The sequence below is a fragment of the Botryllus schlosseri genome, chromosome 1 (assembly GCF_051294905.1).
Source record: "Botryllus schlosseri isolate E-star chromosome 1, Bs_hap1, whole genome shotgun sequence".
Classification (NCBI taxonomy): Eukaryota; Metazoa; Chordata; class Ascidiacea; order Stolidobranchia; family Styelidae; genus Botryllus; species Botryllus schlosseri.
Genome location: NC_137236.1, coordinates 22,957,915 through 22,984,118, shown reverse-complemented (window position 1 = coordinate 22,984,118; position 26,204 = coordinate 22,957,915). Strand labels below are relative to the sequence as shown.

The window sequence follows — 26,204 nt, the reverse complement described above, 5'->3', positions numbered from 1 at the left end:
TGACGAACCCCCATGTCGTTCTCAGTCATTCTATCAATATAAACATGACTTGATGCGAAACATTTGTTTGTCGAAAATGCAGTTTGTTGTGCCTAAAACGGAAATACATATTCTCCTGTATCAATTCGTCATACTTAGATTAAACATGAGTACAAAGCTATAAAATTTGTCCTTGAAAAGCTTAACTACAATACTCATATGCATCTTATTTTTTGATTTGTGAACGGATAATTTAATTTTCAATTGAGTCAACAAAGTGAGTATACCCGGTATTCCTCATAAACGAGAAGCTTAAATCTGGTATTTTTGATGGATTTTAGAATAGAATAAGGCTGAAAGATTACAATTTTATATTAGGAAAGACCTCACTGCATGGTGATCACAAAGCACCCAACTATAGTTGCATACAAACAGTTGATCCGAAAATTTGTACCTGCATATGGAAAACTTGGAACAAACATGAGCATAAAAGTTACCTTCTTGTTCAGTCATATTGATATATTTCCTGATCATCTAGTTGATTAGCAAGGGGGAGAGGCTCCACCGAGATCCATCACATCAACAGAAAAAACATATGAGGGCAGATGAGATGAACAGATTATGGCAAACCATTGCACGAACCTTCCAAGAAACTTCACTAATTTGCTTACAGGCGACAATCGTACAAAAAACAATTGTGCTGTAAAATAAATTGATAATATTACATTCCAACTTATTATTCCAAATTTACAATAGGTGGTTCACGTAAAACTGATTGAAATAATGCCTCATTATTTGAGTATCCAGGCTAGGTAAATACTTATGTACATGACTGGAGTTTATTTATGTACATGATTTCCGTAAAAGTCTAAAACTCTGATAAATCTAATACCCCTAAATATAGTGCCGTTGCTGTATTTTGATTTGAAAGAGCCTTCCGTGTGTAAAAATAACAAGTAGATTGAATTTCTAAACCTTATAATACCACTGAGCCGATTTTTTATCTATAGCCATTACAGCGAAAATGAGAGATTTGGGGCAAAATAGCCCCATGGGTTATCTCCAAAACAAGAGCCAATTTGAAAAAAAAGGCCATATTAGTAATCAGTCCCCTTCAGAACCCCCAAAATCACTCTTGCTTTGTCTGCCTTGAAATATGTGCTAACCAGTGTAATAAACGTGAATGGTAAATAAGAGACCGATGTGTTTTCCACTTATTGTGAATGTGACGATATGAATAAGGTAAAGAAGAACAGGATTCTTATTGCCGAAGTTGAGACCATCCTTGCCAAGGGTGTTACTCCGGTGCGATTCGTTTCAATATTGTCTACTGCCGACAGTTCACTGGTGTTTTGTTTACGATACATGTTGCAATCAATACTCTTGTTTTGGTACGGCACCGGGCTGCGTGCATGATTGACGAGGGTTGTGTAACGCGATATTGATGTTTGCATCGGGGATATTGAACTGTTTGATTGTTTACCATCGTGCACCATAAATACGACTCTGCATCGCACAGAAAATACACGGTGCTTTGTCATTTATCATGCGCGCATGCGTGACACCCGCGCGTCTACGTCCTCCAAATATCATATGATCGACAGAAAAGATCATCGCTCCATCAAATATGCCGGACCTGACGCGTGGAACTGTATCCCAGCGGCCATCCGACAATCGATGAGCATGTCCACATTCGAGTCGAAATACAAGCAATCTCCAGCCAACTAGCTCGCCCTCAACATTACCATACATGCCACCACGTTTTTGTCGCTTACTTTTGCCTATACGATCTTCATTTACTTTTCATTCAGTGTGCATGCCCCTTCTTTACATCGCCAAGGCGGGTGTCTGATTCCAAAGACTACTCCAAGTCGTTTAGACACCTTCCTATCTTCTCACTGTATAGCAATCTTTGTGGTGTTTATGAAAATTGCTAATAAAACGAACCCATCCCTACTAGAATATTGAAATGCTTTCATGTACGATTTACATGCACACAGGCGCGGCCAACCTTTTCGGGCAAAGTCCACAATCAATTTACAAACCATTGCGCGAGCCACTAGCCGTGCGAATATATAGTTTGACTCAATCTGGTACATGAGGCGTTCCTTCATTTTCAGTGGCAAGAAATCGAGTGAGAACATATTGCGGGAAGCGTGAATAAATGTTTGACTTGAGATAAATCTACCGCAGAATATCCTGCTATATAGTAATGTACGAAGATCTACCAAAATGTGAGTGGCCCACGAATCTGCCAATGCGTCGAGCCTGATATTTTCGTCGTCACATTGCAAGTGTTGCTGCCAGACTAATCAAATTTTTGCTTTGCCTTGCCAGTTAACAATCTGGGCAATCCAATTTCGATAATATTACTAATTTCGAAAATTACCTCGCGGGCCACTGAAAACCGTCTCGCCGGTCACGGGTTTGCTGCCCCTGATATGCACCAGCCGTTCCTAAATTTTACCAACATGCGGAACACTTCGCTAACCTACAAGCCTTCTCGCAATACCAATCAGTCGCTTAGTCATAGAAACAAAAATCTACCGCAATACCCATTCAACTATACACATCAGCAATGTATCATTGTGGCATAAAATATGATTTTTACATCGTCAGAGTGTTAAAAGAATGAGATTATTACAATATAATTTTTATACAAAACGAAAACGTTACAATGAATATTGTTTGCAATCCAGGGAGATATCCGCTGTTCCCTTTCAGATGCTTGACAAAAATGCAAGACTCTGCCTTGGAAAGTGCCATGGTATTGTTCAGTCGAAACGCTGCAGCGTGATACCCATTGCTTATTTAGAAATGAGTTTAGCAGTGACATTTAAGAAGGACGGGGTTTCGATCTCGAACCCTAAAACCTCCCCTGCGTACGCAACTGCACACTATACGTGCCTCCACAACACTCACAATCCGACTATTGGCTGGACCGAAATACCTGATAAATCGACGAAATACGGAGATAAAGGAATGGATTTTCTAGTTGTAGTGTATGTAACTATGTGAACTATGTGAGCATTTCGAAGACGAACCTACTCAATTTTATTTTGCATTAATCACGAAATGCACCCAAATAGCCAGATGCATTGCAACATAATGACAAGATATCACCGTATATAGGCAAGACCTGCAGGGGTGTTGCAAATCAATACTCTTACATTGAGGTCTCAACGCGCTGTATGCGTGACTGACGATCGTTGCGTAACATAATATTTATGTTTTTCATCTGGGATATCGAACTATTCGATCGTTTCCTACCGCGGCCAATATATGCTACTTTGCGTCGCATCACAAATATACATCCTTCCAATCTGTCAATCCAAAGGCACAGGTACGTTGAGATTTAGCTCGCCTTTACGCTGCTCCGTTGCTTTTGTACTCGATATGCACAAATTTTGAGCACAATATGTTCTGATTATGTCATATTCTGCGAAATATCAGCCAAAGCACGCCTTGGCTCTGGTCTGAAGCTATTAAATACGTGATTTTACTTCAAATTATTTGATTAGTATGACTGGCAGGATATATTATATGCCATGTGACGATTCACGATTTATGAAAATTTTGCAGGACGAATCAAGATGCAGAGTAGCTTCTTTGGTAAAATTGTTGTAATCTCCGTGATTATGGCGTTGGCAACAATTTTTGAAGGTAAGCCGTCCCTACGATTTACATCCCAGTACAAACTAATAAATTACGAATGGTTAGATACCATTAGTATATTATCTAGTATAACCTTAATGTGCACGGCTTCTTCCGTGATAATATAGAGAAGTAGTGGTTATATTTGGTCTAACAGTAGCTTATGCTAGTAGCTTATGATTTGAAAGGTATATTTTTGCATTGATAATGCATTACCATGCCCTGATCCACGGCGATATGTTGAGTTAGAAGTATATAATGCGGCGGCATGTTGCACACTTACGGATTCGTAATATTATGGTGAATAAATATAGCTGTGTCTGTGAATTGAATAAGAAGGTTGGGGTGCGATGAGGTACCGTTCGTTGTTTCGAAACGTCGAAATCTCAATAATTATATTTACAGATGTTCTGATATAATGACTTGAACAGATCATTTGATAAAGGCTATTGAAATACCATGCAGCAGTACAGCACAGTCTCTCACTATTTACATATGCTCGACTTCACGATAAAAATACTGTTGGCCTGAAATACGATTTTAAAACACAGCTTTAAGAGCGCATGCGCCTCGGCAATCGGAAATGTAGAATATACCTAATGGAAATTGTGCAGATTTGCTTCCTAAAATGCTCCTCGAAAGACGTCCGGTAATTCTTGTCACTGCTTTTGACGGGTTTCAAACATAGATTCTACGAAATGTCGATAGGGCTATCTGTGTGGTTCCAATTCTGAACCTACCAAATATATATGCCCAAATATGTAACGAGAATATGCAATACAACCGATTTTCGTAATAATTTTCACATTACCATGTACCAGTCGGAAGTTTCACGAAAACTATCACGATTGAGTTGATCGCGATTCACCTCAAAAATAAATTGTATTGTCGAATATTCTATATGATCGTGATTTTTATGTTCATTTATTGAATGCTCTATCCCTCTTAGCTCCACCGCAGGGATTGAAGGAAAACGTGGCCTACGGCCTGAAACATGTGAGTATAATTTATTGAAATTTGCGAGTCAGCAATCCACAGCTTTTAAAGCGTTTACTGCGTTTCGAAACGTAACTCGTATGGTAAAATGTTCGGAAACCAAGATGATTAAGCTAGTGCGTGTGGGATTGTTGGTCATATGATCCTGCATAACCCTATTTTGTTTTTCGAAATAGTGATTAAATACTGAATGACAGATTATTCGTAGAATAAAACGGGTCCTAAATAAACGCGTATGTTCATAACCAAACAGATGGTCGCAATAGTCGATTACATCAATTTACCCAAAGTACACTGCACAATGGTACAGACAGTACATGTGAGTTGAAGGTATTATAGCTCAATCTCGTTAATTTACATAGGCGTTGACCAATAACCATCATATGCAATGTAATTCCATGATTCGATCTTAGATCTTTTGGATTATAATATAATATATAAACTAGATTCCAGGTAATCATTTGCCGTTTTCTTGTCTTATAAATTCATTGCTGCACAGTGTACACTGGCATTATTGCGCGATATATGTCGATGGAATATTAGTAACGACCACGAACTATCCGATGTGGATATATATCCAAGACTTTTCACATGTACTGACTTCGCAGGCCTAGACGGATATTTCATAACAATTGAGCAAACGAGCCAATAATCATTACACGCTTCCTGCTAATCGACATAGAAAACAAAGTGCAGTGTGGACCCATAGCAATAGTCTCAATAGTATTTCATTAGGAAGTCTCTACTCTGCGGCGCCTATTACTTGATATTTCTCAAGCCGTGTTTGTTATATCGGTAGTTATGGAAAGTGTTTCTGTGCCCCGCGACTCATTGAACTTGAATAGTCATCACTTATCGAATCCACGTTTTTATCTGGTGGTGAAATAATAATCAAAAAGCGACTGATATTAATGCGGCAGCAGAGCCTGCGTCCGGTTCGCAGTTTGTACATTGAAATGCCGGGTGTGCAATGAGACTGACTAGTTGATAGTTGAAACGACATCTTCACACCTGTAGACAATTTTTATTGCGGCCTATTCATCATATTGTTCGTGGGGTGCTCTCAGGAGAATAACATAGGTCGCGAGATGCATGGTGTAATGCTGTTATACGCGATCAAATTCAATATGTAACAGCTTTATTTTTAACAAATCTTATCGAATTTGTGCCATAATATCTGATGAAGTATGAAATCAAATGAACTTTTATTCACAGGTCTAAAGTGAGAAAGAGACAGTAACTCTGACACTGTGGCAATCTGCTGGAAAATGATTAGATTTAAATATGCTGCATACATGATTTCATTGTATTGTATATGGTGACTGTATATTTAGATTTTTTAATTATAAACAGGCTGGCGGTATTACATTGTGGAATTCCTACTCTTGTGATGTTCGGTATTGTCGTGCTTGGATTTAGATGTGGGTAGCAATTTGTTAGTGCCTCGAGTCTACTGGAATCAGTTGTTCGAGTGGCACAACTTAAAATTGAGCCATTGTCTATGGCTCGTCCAGGTCGTTCGACACGAGACATTCTATTGACATTTACAATTTTACATTAGATGTGGTGGATTTAAACTCCTGTTTTCTTTAATGTATTTGTTTGTGGGCAAAATGGGCGGAGTGGAACCGCCTCTTTACGAGAACTATACGTCACCACAACTCTACCAATATTGACAATTAATATGAAGGGAATTCGTAGGTAAGCAATGATGGAAGGAGATGTTTACAGCTAGCAAATTTCAGTGATTCGTTGTTATGGGTGATGATCCAGTGCAGTGTTTATCCATCGTAATGAACAAGACAATTGTTCATTGTTTGATACATCGTAATGATGCGAAGGGCCTAATATCAATAAGGAATTGCAGCAATCGCGCTGGTACCAATCTTCAGGCAATGAATTAACTATGATATAAAGAGATTTACCTAATTCATCCATGCAGTTGCATATATCATCGCAATGAAATTTTAGCTGTAGTGTTGTGATGCCATACAGTACGGTACAGTCGTCGGAATGGGTTCATAAGCAAATGGATTTGAACAAAGCAGTGTCTAGTATAGACTGTAAGCATGGATTCACAGCATTGAAGCTTACGCGAGCTTCCTAGCTTCCCTTGCAGATTTCACTATCTTTGACTGAAATCTAAATTCATCATGAGCTATCCGTGTATTTGTGAGCGTATTTTTCCAATAGTTACCATCGCTATGAATTGTTTAAATGATGTCAATGATACCAGAACTACCATGTCAGGACCGCTAATCATAGTTGAGGTATACGTGCGGTTGAGCAAGTTAGATGGTGAATGAGATTGCGAAGAGCAATTCATCCTAATTGGAATCAGTCTGTCAATGCTCTCGGGTGTTTGTGGTAGCCAACTGATTCGCGAATCCACACTGTAACATTGTGAACTACTGAGGACAATCTGCAGTTAGCGATGTAAGTGATGCAGTCTTGTTATATTGGCGCCGTTTTTTTGCTGGAATTTGCATTAATTGGAAACGATATGGTGGGATATTACTAAGGCTCGATGTGAAATGGTATACTGTATAGCAGTGCTTTTCAACCTTTTTGAGCTTCATTCGCACTTTTTTTGTAAAATAAATTTCATTCGCACAAACTAACCGAATATTGATATACAAAAAGTAGATGAAAATACAACATTTATTTGCTCAGATGTGCAACAAATTGGCTAGTATGTATCTTAAGCTATCAAGTGCCTCATGAAAAATGCTACTATTTCCGCTCGTTTTGATTTCAGCCATTTCACTAAAACCCTTCTACTACTTAACTAGTGCTTGGATGATCAGGTCTTGAAGCAGGGGTCACCAACACGCGGGTCGCATGAGGCCCACGATGTCATATTTTGCGGCCCGGGATCTGTTTTCAGAAGAACGCCCTGTACTGAAATTCATTTCTGTTTAATAATATTGTCGACGTTGTTCAAAATGTACTATTCTCCCTTTAGAAACGCGAAACCCCCTCCTTAAACGTGAAACCCCATCCTTTTGAAATGGCCCTTCAGACCCTACTACTCGGTTGCAATTCAATAAGTCGTATTATCAGTGTTGCGCGCGGCCAAATAACGAAAGGCGTGATACCAGTTAGCGAGATTCGTCCCGCTGAGATAATTGCGAAATCAGGTCATTTATTGCCGCGCGCTCGGCAATCGTTGCTAGCCTGATTTATCGCGTCTCCAACAAGCCTAGTTCCGCTGGCTTGAATAATCACATCTGCAATTGGCCGTGTGTGCACGATATCATCGCTGGTCTACACAATCGCATCTGCATTGGCTTGGTGCGCACGATATCATCGCTGGCCTGCACAATCGCATCTGCAATATGCCTAGTATACGAAAGATATCGCTAGCCGAACTACCACGTCTTGGGCCTACCATACTTTGGCCGGGGCTACGTAAGACGCATTGGTCAGCGCGCGTATTTTATTGTTCGATGCCTTGATAAGCGCGGGTATTCAATTGTTCACGACAGATCAGGGAGTCGCTAATTAACACCTCTCTCGGACTCGTCGACAAGCTTATCATACGCGTATAATCGTCAACACGAGAATGTTGTATAATCGGTATTTACGCATGTACTTAACCCTAATGAATTGATGCTATATTACCAGGGCCGTAACTGCCGCACCCCAAACCCAATTTATGCAATATTTTCAAAAATATTTCGCGCTAGGCGCAATTTCAAGTCGCTAAATATCTTGATTATTGGGTGCTCTTCCCCCAAGAAAAAATACGCAAGATTTATAGAAATGGGCGTATCGGCGTTGGCCATTACCGCGGTTCGAAGGACAAAGACATACCGTGTAACGTTTTAGGCCATGAAACATGCGACTCCAAGAAGTGTGCCAGAACGATCGCAGCGAGACAAACACACAAGACAAATACCATCCTGCAGGAAAAAATTATATGCCTTCGAAGAAACACCAATCCGAAACCGTGTGATCTTTCAGTCTAGTACGTTTGAGCGATTCTATATTTTTGATATAGCAGACAGCAGGTCACAAAATAACATCATGTAACGAAGTCATACCAACGAGTCCGCCCGCCCGAAGATGTTCATTGTTCAATCATTATTTACGGACTGTACAGTTTCAAAGAGACCTCACTCAGCTCTACCGGTAAAACTCATTACGTGAGCAGAGAGGACAAGACATTGATAGCAATATATATGCAATTCCCGATCTTATTGACCGATTTTATCATGAATCATCGAAAATTTTCGCGCTTCGCGTTGGCTCACAGAAGTTCGGTTAATCACCATATAGGGGCCCAAGACCAACGTTTTGGGGGGCTGACGAAGTGCTGTTACGGCCCTGTATATTACTAAATTCGGTAAAAATCGAACCCGCCCTTTTATTTCAACCACCCTACCCTTTTTTCGGCTGGCTACGCCGAACAGACAGATGGTCCTGGCACCGTGTCGACCCAAAATTATACCCTTTGCGGTCTATACTTTAATAACCCCTGAAAGGGTAAAATTTGCGTTACTGTAACTTGCAAATGGCAGTCTGTAATGATAGTATTTACTACTGTCCTCATGCCTAGCACTAACCGAACAGGTATTACGGAAGTATTGATGATTGTTTAGCGAAAGTAAGCAGAAAATGAATTTAACGTCATTTCCCATCCTCTGACGGGCTGCTATATGTCTGTCTCTACACCAGCTTCCAAACCAGGATTTTGGTTACGTAATAATTATAGTGCGAAAATATCAATTCGCTACGGCTTGTAAGAGCTACGACTAGTGGTGCGTCGTAAGTTAAACAAGTTTTTACAATTGCGTCGCAACAACTATAGTTACACTGCCCTTGAATTTCGTATTATGTTTATTTGAAAAGCAATTATTATTCACGATTTTCATTCGCACTCATCCGGGGTTTTCATTCGCACGGTTCGCACCACCTTCGTCATTCGCACTCATCCGGGATTTTCATTCGCACTGTTCGCACCATGTTCGTCATTCGCACTGCAAATTTTTTCATTCGCACAAGTGCGAACCGTCACACAGGTTGAAAAGCACTGCTGTATAGTATACAGTTAATAGTCAATCATAGCGAACTAAACAAACATGCGACGATTACAGTAATGGTTTGCCATGTAAATAGCATTTATAGGTGTGGTATTTCGATGAGGCTTAGTTGTCTTAACGTACAACTGAGCTTCCGACTCCGTAGGTCGAATTGTAATAATCAGTGCAGGCATTGTCGATATCAAGTACAGCAAGTACCTTTGCGTCGGAAACTGTCAAGCAGAAGTGGAAGTAGTTTGAAAACATTACTACTTGAGTAACTAGGGAACGTACAGACAGAGCATATTTTAGTAGCCTATACTCGCTAAAAGTAGAAGTACGTATGCATCAGCATATATCAGTTGTCGCTGTTTGTGGTATTCATGGTGGCCATTTACATCAAGTCGATATTCATTATTTTTGATTCCATAACTCCCGACTTGTAGCACTCTAACACTTCGGTAGGAGTTCTGGATTATACTAGTACACGTACCACTAATATGCAGTTACTCCAATGCGTATCACCTGGATCCTGAATGATTTATCTCAGTCCAATGTTCCAATATCTAATAATTATTGCAGGTAATACTATACCATAAGAACAACACAATTTATTGCGGGTAGTGCAATTGTTTGTCTGCATAAGCTTGTATATCCGGGGTAAGGCATTACTCACAACGCATCGGAAATCATGTCCAGGCTCAAATCAACTTTTAGGTCGATATTTAGAATCAACGTGTCGTTTTTTAGGCTGGATATCATGGCTGTATTATAATGGTTTTCATGCATATGTCAGACAGACTCCGGCAAGCATGCTCATCCGCATTGGTTGCAATAACATTATTCGACTTATCATACTTATGAATTATTCTTGCAGCTATAGTTAGGTCTGGGCACAATGATTCGAGTACTCGAATCTAAATCGAGCACTAATTTCAATGATTCGAGTCGAGTAGTAAAAGACGATTTTTTCGAGTACTGAAATTATACGCTTCTCACCACTGAAAGTTAATTTATGAACATTAATTATAGTTTCGATACTAATTTTCACCGTTGAAGCCTTGAAACCTTGAGTGGCGGTATCGTGACATACGAAACACATGTCACAAAGCTATACGAATGTTACTGGACGTAGCACATTTCCACAGTCATGAATATCCCACAGCATTGTCACCAAGTTGAATGCAATTGGTGTTGTCGACAAAATACTCGTTGTATCTTTTATGAGATGGATAACTGACATGGTATTCTTTGTGGTGGCATAAACGGTACATATTTGAACCTTGACGCATTGCATTCTGTTATAACGTCACACTGAGCAATACTCGAATACTCGACTCGATTCGATGCATGTTACGTGATTCAGAATCGAATCACTCAGGCACTCGATTTTGTCCACCCCTAGCTATAGTAGCCTACATTTCGTAGCACTAGTGGTACGCGTACCCAAGCTTGAGAACCACTGGCATAGATGGCATTGAAGTGAACTAGTTTTCAGACGACTTCGACTGCTAAATCACAATTTATCGACCAATACAGCTTTCGGCGTTCTAAAGGACAAAGTAGTAATACATTTGCGCTGCACGGATGCTTGACAAACAGACGATAATAGCATCAGTTAACACCTATACGCATTGACCAGCTAAACCTAATCCAGGTATATCTTCTGATTGGTGCAAGATCCGGTAACATTGACGATGTAACATCGGTGTATGGATGGTGCGATGTTACTATGATATTTATAATCGCAATATAATAATAATTGGAAGTTTCGGCGCAAATTAAACTCATTCCGAGCTCATGAACTTTATGTCTACAACTATAACTTATTACGAAAGTCTGATCAGCAAATTGCGTTTGGCAGAAATTGCGACATATGCAGTGGCCGGATTCAGTCGATTTGCGTCGTTGCGGCGTTTCTCGAGATTTTATGAGCTCAACGGACCGGCAATCATTCATTCAGTAGTGCATAGGACTGACTGGGGGGAAAATATTAATTTTGTGATATAACCTGGGGATAAAACATTTGAATCCTAACAGTCGACCTGTCACGTCAATCGTTACTGCATTTACTGTGCCAGAAAAACTGCGCTGTCGGTGGTCGAAACGCCACTTCCCTTTGTGATCAATGATGGTTTTGTCCTACGTGACTTATACCAATAACGTGATGGCTTAGTGTAAATATAAGATCATTTATTTACAGTATAATGTCTTTAACAGTAATAAATATTCTATAGTTTAGAATTCATGATAATTATTTGTCATGTTCTTCGTCATCCGTTGAGGTCGAGTGAACCGTATTACTATAACAATTTAAATATTGGCATGACATGCGTCAAAGCGTTGGCTTTATTTTTTGCATGTCAAAATTTGTAAAAATTTTGTCAACATTGTAGCGTTAGGTCAATATTTCTCAAAATTGCTCATAAATTCAAATTCTGTTGACGTCTGCATTTCGCTTGTATCGTAGATTTTGCACTGTCGGTGAACTTATCATTTGATATTTTATAGCTTGTAGCCTACTTTATAGGCCTACCGTTGTAGACTGCTAATTGTCCGCTAATTGTGAATCATAAACGGTCAAATAAAGCGAATCGGTAGACGTGGTGTTATGGTCAACGTACCGCAATATCCTAACTGAAGAAAGACTTCTTGGGCATTGCATCATTCTTATATGAAGAAGCGCACGATGAAAAATTGTGATGTAGACAACATTGTCAGAATGAAGCAATACGGTGTGTCACCAGCAGTGTACGCTCAACTTGCATGTTGTCAGCCAACAACTGCTGCTGTTGAACGTCCTTGGCAAGCTTCTAAGTAATGACATGCACTTTCTACCCATGAATGTAGGAAAGTATCCCTCGTTGTACTACAAAAAAATTAAATAAGTCTACCATAATACGTATTGTAACCACTAGAATTCTTCATAGGGCCAGATTTCGTTACAATATTGTCGTTTTTTCAGGCCAAACTACTTCGTTACGACAGCCAGTTCCAACCAGAAATGACGCTAAGTGGTACAATTTTAACAGTATGTGGGAAAATACCTAATTTGCATACGTTAGGTCAAAATTTGGTCAAAACTCACCTTCTTTAGGTAAAAAGTCAAGATTTTGATCAGAATTGTACTTTTTTTTAGGTAAAGAAAACCGCCCTAGTCATAGCGGACTTGCTCTACTTAACTAAGGTTGAGCTCGTGAACGACCTCACCATATACCGTTTACTACGACAGTATAAAGGCCAGTCATTGGAAATAAATTTTGATAATGCGTCTGTCTATTCTGGCGGTGATCAATCGGACCCTGTACAGTAGTCCATCTCCGGCCGTACTAAAAGCATAGTCCTCCAGGGTCCGTGCTAAAGCCGAAAATATTGTGAACTTCATGCAGAATCGATGGTCTATTGGAGCGTTAGGTCCATTATCAGTCGCAAATGTAGTGATCATTCACCATCGGTAATCAGTCGAGTTATAATGCGGCCACATTTAGGCCAGTAATATCTCATGGGAATTCGTCAAAACCCTAATCTAAATCCAATGACAAAAACGCCACCCGACTTTAACCTATGTGCTAGTATCGACTGTTGGCATTGGGAATATCATTATTTACGGGTAAAGAAATATTTTATCGATCATAGAATTAAGTGCATAACGTGGTCGTTGAAATCGGTAAGGGACATATATATGTCATCGGATCACAGGTGTTAGTTTAGTTTCTTCACAGTGCTGTCCACTTGTTGAATTTAAAATATTTTGCACACAGATCGTAGATTCAGCCAATTTACGACCAAACGATGGGTGAAGAAGAAGTTGAAGATCAACAATCACCCGAACACGTCGCCTTCACGTGGCCAGAAAAAGTTTTATTCCTCATCCTCCTATCGTTTTCAGTTATGGACAACGTGGCGGACATCGCGTCAGTGACTATTTACTGGAAAGAGAAGGAGAATCACAAAAACGGACTGGGAATCGCGATTTTTGCTACTGTATCATTTTTGTTGGGATTTCCCTTCTTCGTTGCCCAAGCGGTGATAACTATCCGCGGATGGAATAGAAACGTTTCGGTATGGATGACAAATACCGAAAACTCAGTGAACATCTTGAAATTTTGTGAAACCACACTCGAATCCATTCCGCAGCTGTGGATAAGTCTCTACGTGTTATCCCTCACAGCACGGCAACCGTCAGACGGCAGCATAATCTTGATTATATCCGCTAGCTTCTCGTACATAATGATTATCACATCCGCTATTAAATTTGATAGGTTATTTGAAGAGCTTGTGTCTGCCAACGATACTAAACGCGACACATATTCCAAGTTAAGCAGCGTGTTTCTTTATGCGTCGAAATGCGTTGCGCTCGCGGCCAGAGTCTTCGTGTTAGTTTATCTAACAGTTGAAGTAGGTTGGTGGACTACGCTCTTCATTTTAGTGCACTTTACAGCGATTGGAATATTGTCCTGCATACTTTACGGGGACATTGAGACTGCGAAATGCAGGCATTTGAAATTGGGAAGTCTCTCTATTATTTTATTGGAAGCCGTTGTATCACTCTTTTGCTGGCATGTAGTCAGTAAAGAGAAATCTCGGTATCATATAGTATTCTCGTTGCTTTTCACGTTCGAGAACATATGCGGCCTGCTGCTGGCTTGGTTTTACGGTATCGACGAGACGTTTTATCTCTATGACAATGTGCTAGCGGTCAACCTGAGCCTGGATTTCGCTGCTGTAATTTTCGTTTTTATGCATTTGATATTTCAAAATCGTCTAATCGTGCCGGGATCTCAAGCTTCTGTCGAGAGTGAAATGAGGATCGAGTCCATCACGGATACCATTGAGACTCAGTCGGTTGATCCAGTTTGAAGCGTTATTTCACCTTGCATGTTTTACAATATTCATAAACACAATTGGGTATGTTTATTCGAAATCATTGTGTATCTTTTTTCAACGTTCGATTGCTCATTACATTCTTTTTCTTTCGTGACGAAAATCTAGATTCGTTCGTCTAAGTCTCCTAGCTCGGAGCAGCGGTGTTCAGAGTAGCAGTGATAATCAGATAGAAGTAAAAGTAACATTTTTAATTTATACTCAGTAAAAGTAACGTTTTAAATTTATACTTCGAGTAATTGAGTTGCGATTTTCAAGACATGACAATGCTACTTCGGGTGTAAGGTATGAAAATTATCAAGTCGATAGTACATTTGAAGGAGGGGGCGCATAACGTTAGCAGCTATAGTCGGTGGACTAGTCACCTCCGACCATAGCTGATAACTGGGGCAAGATTTTGTTGCAGTCGAATCCGCGGAAAGTTGCATTTATTTTTCACAAAAATTGCAGTAAAAACTTGCATTTATTTTTCACAAACTTGCACTAAGAAGTTGCATTTGTGGACAAGTTCATGAAATTATTAGGGAATGAGACACTCGAATCGATCCGCATCCAAGGCACTGTAGCAAAACACAGTGTTGGCGACTTCAGCAAAATCAATAGCCTGAAATAATTGACCGAGTGAAAATAAAATTTTCGGCGGTCTAACCTGAATGTACCTCAAAGGACCTCAAATTTGAACAACAGTGGAATAAGCAAGCGATTTATTAACATATAGTGCCAAATATTTCCAAGAAAAATTTAGTTGCATGAAAAATCGAATAAAGTTTCATGAAAACGTGAAAAAGTTACAAAAAGTTGCATGAAAAAAATGGAGAGAAGTTGCAAAAAGTTGCAATATAAAATTCCTCCGAACAGCTTAAAACACCTTTTTTACATAATTTTCGCGTATTTAGGAAGCTGCCGGAAGCTGTAATAAAAAAGTTGAAAAAGTTGCAAAAAACTTGCCCCAATGATAACGTTTTGCGTCCCCTTCGTATACTACGGGCTTTTGAAGTGCATCTTCGCAACCAACCCATATTGACTGGAGACACAACGTTTGGTAGAATAGTGGAAACGTAAATCAAGGAATATTTCGAAATGTTTTTATGACAGGCTCACTCATGAACCTGATGCAAAGATACCAATAAACTGTTTTATATTTACCGAAATCAAATGAGTAAGAGGTAGGCTATACGTAGTTTTTATCCAAAGAGGTGGCTGTAAGTACTGCGAATAGGCAAAATCCATGGGCCTACTTGATTATACCGAAAATGTATGTTTGATGTATATTTTACTCCGCTACCTCTGGTTCGGGACATTTTTAAAAAATACTTTACACGTAAAGGAAAGGACATAGTCTATTTTTGTCCTTGATGTTTTGCGGCATCTACACCGACTCATGATACACACACACACACGATCTGCGCATATGCATATCATGAGTACATGATGAGCATATGCCGCTGGACAAGGAAGGTGCGGATATAGCCTTGTAGGGCTTTCTAAGTCTTGCATTACCCCTCCGTGCTATTCCAGGGAAGCCATGGATACCAGTGTTACTAATGAGGTCTTTGGTGTGACCCGGCCGGGGATCGAACCCACGACCTGCCGATCAAGAAGCCGGACGCTTAACCATTACGCTATCTTGTCGGTTACGACTATAATGCGACTGACGCGATCATTGCATTTGACACTTGACTTAGAAGTACAAGCCTGCAAGCAAACAAAAGCTTGATTTATTTATTTCGAATAAGATTTATTATTCCACCTTCTCCACCCAAAGCAGAATGTCACAGAGGATCATTGATCCTTATCATGCCATGGTGTGGTGTTTGTGCCGTATTCTCATGATCCGACTCATTTCTTTTCCCGGGTCACTGGTGGTGGTGGATGAGTATTTTTAGTACCACATTTATGTGGTGTCATGCTTCACGAAACATGACCCTTCAGCATGGTGGACCAGTGATTTACAACTAACCTACGTAGGAAGTATGTGAAGTGATGCGCTCTTGTGTTGCGCTACTGCAGATACAGTGAAGCTAATTCTTTGATATTAGGCTTCAATATCGATACAAGCTACCTCCAGTGTGTATAATAAAATACATGACTGAATCGTATGTAAGTACCGATTATATTTGTAGGTGACGTAGGTCCTGCCCAGTGCGCCCACGTATCCATCGGAGGAACCTGGACGAGCAATCTAAAGCACGCGCCAGAGCAAGGCATAAGAATAGTATAGGCCTGCAATCTGAATTAATTTGGTGTCTCCATTTTTCTGATTATCGTTATGATATTCGATTCAACAATGCAACTTGAAACACCATAAAATGTGAATTTAACATCTGACTTCCAATAACATACCATCTCCGATGGCCCCTGGCTAATAACTATTTGGTGAAAAATAAGTAGTAAGAGCATACGCAAGAGGGCAGCCCAGAGGCTCTGACCATGGGTATTGAATGAAAACGAGAGACGATACCGAGTGAAATAGCCGAATTCTAAAGATTTCTAGAAGCCATCGAGTTGTCATCTCATAATCGGTCCTCGTAAAAGCGAAAAAAATTTATACATCAACCAACGGTTGGTTGCAGTCGATAATCCGACCATTTAAGCTCAAATTCCAGTAGTCGGGTGGTAGCCTACATTACTCCTTAGATCAAATAGGAATAGTAAAAACAGTTGGATTCTTGAAACTAGTTGTTTCGACGCTTGCTATTCCTAACGTATCGCCTCTTACTCCTCGTGTACTCAATTAGAACTCATTTCCTATAATGCCACTCTCAGGAAACGCATTCTACGGCATCTTATTTTCTCGCCGAACACGTGTGACCCGTGAAGAAGCATGATTTTCCCCGCGAGAAGAGTAAAGTTGAAATGGCGTGCGCCCTGCGCCATTGCTTTTTGATTTAGTTGTTGGTCTGGCTTACGTTTGTGAGAAACTCAAGTGGGTAATCGAAGGTATTATACACACCAATATTGCTAAAATATCCGTATGCTATACGTACCACGATTGCATATGATTATTTTTGACAAAATTTCCAACAGAGAAATTTCTCGTGCTCCGCAGAATTTACCTTTAGCTAATGATAATAATTAATTGCGAACATTCTGGTTGCTATTTTTAATATTCTTTCGGATATGACGATAAGGGGGGGGGGGGCGAAATTTTTCACTAACATCAAGTGGGCGTGTCTAAAAAAAGTTTGAGAACCGCTGCAGTAATAAGGTATGTGTGGTAGTTATGCTTTGAATTCCAAGGATGACCTTTTAAACAGCCTCTATGGGATGCCGCAGAAAAGCATATCAATTCTATTCCGACTGCAAAGTACAAACCGGGAAAGGTGGATTACAAGCACATCTCGCGAGAATTGAGTTGTCAGATTCTCCGAATTGCGAACGGTGTAGTGAGACAGAAGTATTAACGCACTATCGAATGGATTGTCGAAAGTAAGTTATTCAAAAGAATTCGCTGATGAACAAATGCTCGGACCTCACAATAGCTATGAAACTGAAAGTCTTGCTAAAAGACTCACGCCTCATCACGGATGCCAGGAGAGTTCATTCTGTCAGTGAATACACCCATCTAATGCATGGACCATTATCGTAAAAAGGTGAACAAAAACCATTGAAATAATATAGCCAAGCAAATCATAATCAATAACAACAGCAACAAACCCGTGACACGAATCGTTAATTCTAATACGTGATTACTGGCTGCAATGTGCTGCTGCTATATGTTTCCTTTTGTCAAATATTCTTGAGCAGCATTGAAATACACATTGTCCGAGCCCCATAAGAGACCTGTTAAACTAGGGTTGCCATACGTCCGGAATTTCCCGGACATGTCCGGAATTTCACTGAAAAATCTGCGTCCGGGAGGAATTTCTGAAATATGCCTAAATGTCCGGAATTTTGAAGGCTGGAAGCAGGCTTAAAAGTTTTACGTAAATCAACATAAACAATATTATTTTCAAGCGGATTTATGCTATTCAAAATTGTTCTTCGCGCCGCGCGCGAGGTAATGCAACGTATAATGATATTAGTATGGACACCAGGCACCACCCTCGCCAAAAATGGAATGAGAATAAATATTAATAACCATCATTTACTGAAATAAGTCTGATTGTAATCGCAATTATAAGCTAACGGTGTATTCCTACAGTTGGTTAAGGGCGATTGGATGCTTCAATCACAGACAGTGGTTCCAAATGTTGGGGTCGTCCGCCTTTAGCTGGGGATCGTGATGATGTTGGACGTAATCAGCTTCCTAGGCCGTGAGTAGGCCTATAAGTGTCGGCAAGCTGATTTTTTTTTTTAGTAATCAGCTTATCAAGTTTTGAGCTTTGCCACGGAACATTTTCAAGTAGGAAATGAGGTCGCGACCATAAAAGGTTGGAAATCACCGGATGTGCCACCTGCTGGTGCATTTTATAGTAGCCTAATATATCGAAGAATCAATATAATTGACAGAATTCATACATAAAATTCAACAGCCAAATGCATATAGTAAGTGCCCAACAAGTTACATCGATCGACTACCCTATGGTGGGCAAGAGATCAGTGCTTTTTTGGGCGGAAGGGGGGAGAAAAAATGTTGTTCCGGACCTGATTAAAACACATAAACAGATAGCCGCACCGACCCAACTGTATAGCAGGGCTGTCAAACACAATCCTGACAGGCCTGACACGGCCCGCCAGGTGATTTCATCCGGCTCGTGGAGGAATCTATTGCAAACCCTAGCAAGTAGCAATCACCAGAGCTCACATTACAGATGGCCCAATTCATGACCTATGTTCCACTTCATTCCTGTATAGTGTATACAGTCGATGGGCAATGCTTTGCTAGTGTGACGTCATATTGACGGTCAATATGTTACAGCTCATTTTAAAATCCACTAGTGGGCGCTAAAGAGTATCCGGAATTTGCTTCACAAAAATATGGTAACCCTATGTTAAACCCACAATTCAGAAAGTCATTGCTGGGCAGCTTGTCACCACATTGACAACCTCTGTCTAGTGTTTAGTATTATAGCCGCAATGTCGTATCAACCAGTAACGGCGACCAGTTTAAAAATCACTAAACGACAGAGGAGAACGCCTCCCTTCTCATTGAACCGTGAATGTTGTTCAAATTCACCGAAATCGCACTCTCGTCAACGTGTGTATATTGTCGTCTCTCATATGCTCCCAATTGGCTAGGTAAACATTTCTGAAAAGACAAGTCACACATCATTCTAGGTTCTAGCTAGACACTAAGTTTCTGATGAGGGGATTATTGGAGAATATAAACAGAAATCCTACATAAGCGCATGCTTTCATAGTTGTATTTTTTCGTAGGGCATCAGTGTTTCCTTCCGACACTTGCACAGCCTTACCTTGCATGACATGATTCTACCTTCTTTTTCAACGATCATGGAATTCCCAATGTGCTGTGACCTTGCCGTTCTGGTTGCTTGCAGAAAAATCGCTGTACATGATGGATAATTTATTCCAAACTTAATGAGTCGAGCTCCTCCGTTCTTGGCAATGATGAAATCTGATCAATGTGAAAATGTCAGTGCCCGCATTAATTAATAACCCCGTCAGCGAAATTTAGCGAGACGTGAACTTTTCTAATACTCAAGCTTGCCCGAGCTTGATACTGCTCCCGCTTGCATATCTGATTTTGACGTAGATGCACACAGCAATTACTCATCTCCAGAAACTGCACACGGATGAGGTCATTTGAATCCAGGATATATTCCAATCATAAATACCTTACCGGCAATGTTCCCTCTAATTTTTGACGGATCTGCGCACACTCACCAACTCACTGCGCAGACCATTGGACAACAGTGCGTAACGACTAAAAAAAGGTAATCACTTCGTATTTTTTAGCGCAACTTAGATTTTCTGTGCGCAGAGGGAGTGTCAGCACTGCGCAGTTGCGCACGTGCACAGCTTAAAGGGAACAATGCTTACCGGATAATAAAATTCGATCCATTCTGTGAAGTTTACGAGCATGAAATGTGTGAGGAGCTAATTACATTGTAGAACAATTTTAAGTTCAACCCAAAGTTCAATATCTCCTATCAATCGTTCTGGATACACAAGTCAATCAAATACAAATACTTTCCTTGGAGTCTGGTGAAATTTTCGTCAGTGACCTTCTGCGCTCATAATTATAGGAACGTGCTTCCAGTGTCGTGACAAAGTTTCTGACTCACAACAGTAACAGACTTGACATAACAGAAACTTATGAAATTACTGTACGGGTGTAAATGACCCAAGTGTTGATAAGCGCCAATTGTGTTAATAAAACAAACAAATACAACCCCGCCTAATAAAACAAACAAACACAACCCCGCCTGAAACGTAAGCCATAAACCTTAAATGCTACAATGCCCATCTAGAGCTTTAAAATAGGAATTGTGAGGACTAAACATAAAATAAAACGGTTCTTTGCAGATGTGTGCGATGACAATGAAGTTTCTGATCTGCGAACATGTAGAACCTTCTTTTGTACGACATAATCCCACTTTATTTCAACGAAGCGGAAAGTACGCATGAGCTTATTAATTGATTTGTTTGTGTTAACCGACTACACTTGCAATTAGCAACGGAGGTGTAGGACTATGTGTACTGTCACTCGTCAGTGGTCACATATGAAATAGCACCTTCGTGTTGCAGTAATGCACCTATACGTTGGACTGTGATATATGCATGTCGTAATTACTGCTTCATTCGGAGATAAAATACTTTGGTGGTGCCATTAAACCCCTCTTACAAAAAGTTTAAATGATTCTAGTAACTTTGATCTGCCATGTGGACATTAGGATTGTTAAGATTGTGAAAATTTATAAAAAGCTGTTAACCCGAGTATCAATCGAACAGACTTTCATAGTAATACTTGTCGTCACGAAATAATGTATTTGCCGTCGCCGATATATATTAGGATCAAAGGCGTGCGGTGAGGTTCATGACTGGTGAGGCACTGATCCCCCCTCACACACACACACACACAAACACGCACGCACGTAAAGTAGGTCTACCTGTTGGAGAGACCCAAATGTGAATAACAGCAGCGGGTATACAGAGCATTTTCTTTGCACATTGATAGCCGTTGCAATTCCACATTTTACAATACATCTAAGATTGGTCGTCGCTATTGTGCCAAAAAGGCAGGTTTAGACGGATAATAATTATTATCTCTTCAAGTACCGGTATAAATTATTCAAAGCACATGAAATTAGCATCCTCATTTACAAACCTTTTTTCAGTAAAATTTCGAAGGAAAATACACTAGGACACTAGGTCAAGTCAAAATACACTAGATCTAGTGTAAAAACACTAGGAGTGGCACCACTGACCACAAACAACGACAACGCATGCTATATAAGTATTTATCTATCACATAGGTTATAGGCAGGGTTGCCATACCGTCCTTATTTCTAAGATTTGTCCTTATTTTGAAGGGCCACGTCTTAGAAAACTCAACTGTCCTTATTTCTAAGAAATGTCCTTATTTTCGACTTGCGTCCTTATTTTGTCTTATTTTCAACCACTACTGAACTTTGATCGTTTTCCTCTGGTATCTGTGTTGCATAATATTCTATACTTTTGCGTCGAGATTTTAACATCATAAGTGAAAGGAACTCTCGTGACGTACACACTACAAGATTTGACTTCTAAGTGGTGAGATAGCTAGGGCAGTGAGTGCTATAGCAGTTCCGTCTGTACCAAGCTACCGCAGCGGACGTCATTTTAGCAGTAAACATCAGTGCCATTTCCCTGCTGTTTGGTCTACAGCAGAATAAGCTCCAGCTTTGGGGAAGGCAGCATTTATTGCGTGGTGACAAAGTCACAGTGCAGTCGACACATTGGTTAAAAGTAGTAGAGCTACAAATCATTGATAAATGTATCTAAATTATATTGCACTTGCACATATATAGTTTTAGCTACTAGTAAGGCTAAATCTGATTAGCTAAAACGAGTAGGCGTAAAAAATATTTCGTGACGATTATGAGAGAGAATTCAAAGTAGGGATGGTGTGAACCTCTGAAAGGTTCAGGTTCGTGTGAACGCGAACCTTTTTGAAAGGTTCTGTGTGAACACGAACGTGAACCTGATGACGTCACGTGACGTCATATTGGTAATTCCAAGCCTATATTTCAATGAAGTGATAGCCTGTATTAATGTACACGATACCTAGCGACGACTCGGGCCACATCGAACTCCATATTGGCGTTTTAAACATCGCTAAACGTATTAACTGAGGCAATCAAAGGATATAATACTCCTATCAAATCAATATCTTCCGTCGCTTTGCCAACAATTTCAATGAGGACTTACCAGGGAATATAGGCCAGACCGGACAATGTATTCGGCGTCTGAGTATCGCTACATTGATATTGAGCAGAGTGTAAACGGGTTTTTACTTTCTATACTTGCTACCAATGTTACCCCATTTTAAAGTTATGCAGCAGTAGCCAACATCTCAATCGCAAGGATTTGGTTCTAATGATGCAGTAAACTGCGTAAAGATATCAAGTCAAGATTGACCCCGTACGCCAGCTAGATTTTTTGCACGAGAAAACGATATCAATCTCATTGATTGATTGAATAAGCATCATTCGCTGACTACGTATTTCGCTCGTGATGTTGTGTGATTGCGGGTCAAACTCATAGCAGAGATTCACTAAATATTTACAAGCGGAAAGCTGGATATTTCGTGCCAACTTTTGTAACAGAGCAAGTAAAACTTTTGAGAGGTGTCAAGGTGCATGCTCGTTTAGTGTTAATTTTTATTGCTGCCAGCGCCATGCTTAGAGTGACCCGCAGTTGAAATGCAATAAAAATGAACCAAATATGTTATAATGAAGTGAAAATTGTAATATATGAAAAAGGTTCACAGTGCAGAACCTACCAAGGTTCTGTTGTGAACGCGAACCTCTAAATTTCCGAGGTTCACACACAGAACGCGAACGTGAACCTCACGTTCACACCATCCCTAATTCAAAGGTATCTAACGAAGCTTGAAGGGCGAGTGTTTCGCCCATTGCAATTAGGGTTAGTTCGGATATCAATAATTTTCACTATCCGGATAACGGATATATCCGTATATTTGGAATTTAGCTAACCGGTTAACCGGATAGTGAATCCTAAGTGAGATAATCGATTTTACGAGGTCTGCATGAAAAATGGATCGCAAAATCATTACACAGTGTAATTGAAGCTCCCTCCTTATAATGCACACCGCATCAATAGTGGCATCCTGTAGCCGGGACTGCAGTTTTGTAACAAACAGTCCACACGTATTAAATGCTCTTTCTGCTTCCACAAAAATGGCTGAATTATAGTAAGCAAGGCTGAATATAGTAAGCAGCGCTTCCTTTTTGCCCATTCTTCTGTTTAGGTGTCCAGTACTGGAAGGACGAGTAGCTGATACCGGAATTGAGGCCGACATGATAGCTCGCTCTAATCCCTCTATGAGAAATTCACATGATCAGGCCCGTAGCCAGCCGAAAAATAAGGTTTTTTTTTAAATAAAATGAGGTGGTTTCGATTTTTTTTCGAATTTAGTATCAGCGGAAATCAATCACGCTTGCACGCACGAACATGTTTCCGAAATGCGAACATTCGATGTCATTCAGTTTCGCAATGTCACTCATTAATCACAATCGCTGACCATAATAATCTCAGCGGCAAGAGATAGGAGCCAATGCATGCCAGGCCCGAGACTATGGTTACGCCAGCGATGATATCGTTCGTACCATGCCTATTGCAGATGCGATTGCACAGGCCAGCGATAATATCGTGAGCACCAAGCAAATGCAGATGCGATTATGTAGGCCAGTGATGGTATAATGCCCACAGAGCCTATTGCAGATTTGCTTCTGCCAGCGCAACTATAGGCATATTGTTGAAGACTCGAAAACCCAGGCCAGCAACGATAGCCGAATTCGCGGCAATCAATGACCTAATTTGGCGATCTTCTCAGCGGGAGATTGCGTCGCGTTACACAGTGCATTGACGTATCCCGCTAATTTGCGACACGCTTCTCGCTAATTGGCCGCGCGAAACACTGATAATACGACTTATTGAAGCTTCCTAAAAGTTTAAAACACATTATTAACGATACTATTTTATCCGGTTAACCGGCAGATTTATATCCGGATATCGGATAATAAAAAAACCTGCGGTTAACCGGTTGCAATATTCGCAAATAAGTTTTCTTCGGCCATAGTCGACGTGCATGTCCACGTTCAAGTCGAAATACATGCAATTACTACTAAATAAACACTATTCATCTTCAAGATTACCGGATCACGACCTGACGTATCGAACTCGCCTGCCATGACATGTCACTCCATTACTTGTCGCTTGCTTTTTCTATACTGTCTTCTTTACTTTTCATTCAGTGTGCATGCCTGCTCTTTACATCGCCTAGGCCAAGGTGGGTGTCTGATTCCATAGACTTGCTCCATACGCTCAAAAATTATTTTGTCTGGACTTGGTGCACATATGCCACGGCTCGTATAAATACAAAGTATGTACAAAAACGCTTTTTCATGCTAATCTCATTTTTCGACTGTCCTTATTTTTGGGTCCATGTCGATGGCAACCCTGGTTATAGGTATATAGGTTATATAGGTATTGCAGTCGAACACAGCATGAAGGCCGCAAACAACGACAATGCAGCCTATGCAAGTAGCTATCGCATACCACAATTTAACGTAGCTATGGATGGAAAATACACAACAGCTACATAAGTAAGGGAATGTATTTGCTCCGCATTACGCATTGGCCGTCGTCACTATACTACTCCTACAAGACTGTTGGATTCCGAAATCGATAGCGCGTTTCGCTGTGCTGTGATTGTCCAATTCTTAGCGAATATTGCATGAGGCGGATTCGTTTGTGCCTCACCTGGCCATTGTTTCTCAGCGATGACATTGTCTGTAATAAAACCGAATGTCACCTTGGCGATTTCGAGGGTTCTGGTGCTCTGCCACTGTTAATATTTGGATTTTAAGAATCAGTGTGACGATAGCATTTGATTGATACCAGTTATTGTGAATTCCGAGCTATCTATGATGAATTGCATCGTCGCAGGTGCGGCACGACCCGCCCGTGCCTCACCTGTGCCTCACCTCTATTTTCGCGCTGTATTTTCTAATTATAATTAAGCAAATTGATGATGTTGGGTGAAAAAATGTCCAAATTTAGTTATTTATGAACATCGATGTAAAATATCAATAATCATCGACACATCGAGGGTTTAAACAATTTCCACTTATTCACCCTGACGACAGGTGAGGCACTGCCTCACCTGCCTCAGGACCGCACGTCACTAATTAGGATATGATCACTATATAGATAGTCTATATAACGTGTTGAACTCCAGGTGTGGTGTCAAATTCTATTCATGAATATAAGATGCCATATTTTTTGCATTACTTTTAACGGAATAAAGCACAAATGAGTAGCAACGCACATATACAGCTATGGGACATATGCGGTGCTGCTAAGACCTTATTATAAAACTAGAATTTAAATGTAACCGTTGTATGAGCATACGGACCATAACAGGATTATAGTTAGTTCGAAAATACTGCAGGCAAATACACCATTGAGACTTTTGCTCCTTGATTACGAAAAGTATTTCATAATTATCGATATCCAGCGAGCTCCATGAAACATTAT

General features: G+C 40.3%; 1 long non-coding RNA gene across 1 annotated transcript; it reads left to right on the top strand.

The window, feature by feature from the left end:
- Positions 1-3,160: 3,160 nt before the first annotated feature.
- LOC145434535 (uncharacterized) lies at positions 3,161-5,992 on the top strand. The gene is made up of 4 exons (XR_013913445.1): positions 3,161-3,322; positions 3,562-3,642; positions 4,583-4,629; positions 5,845-5,992. It is a non-coding gene; the product is annotated as an uncharacterized LOC145434535 (long non-coding RNA).
- Positions 5,993-26,204: the final 20,212 nt, after the last annotated feature.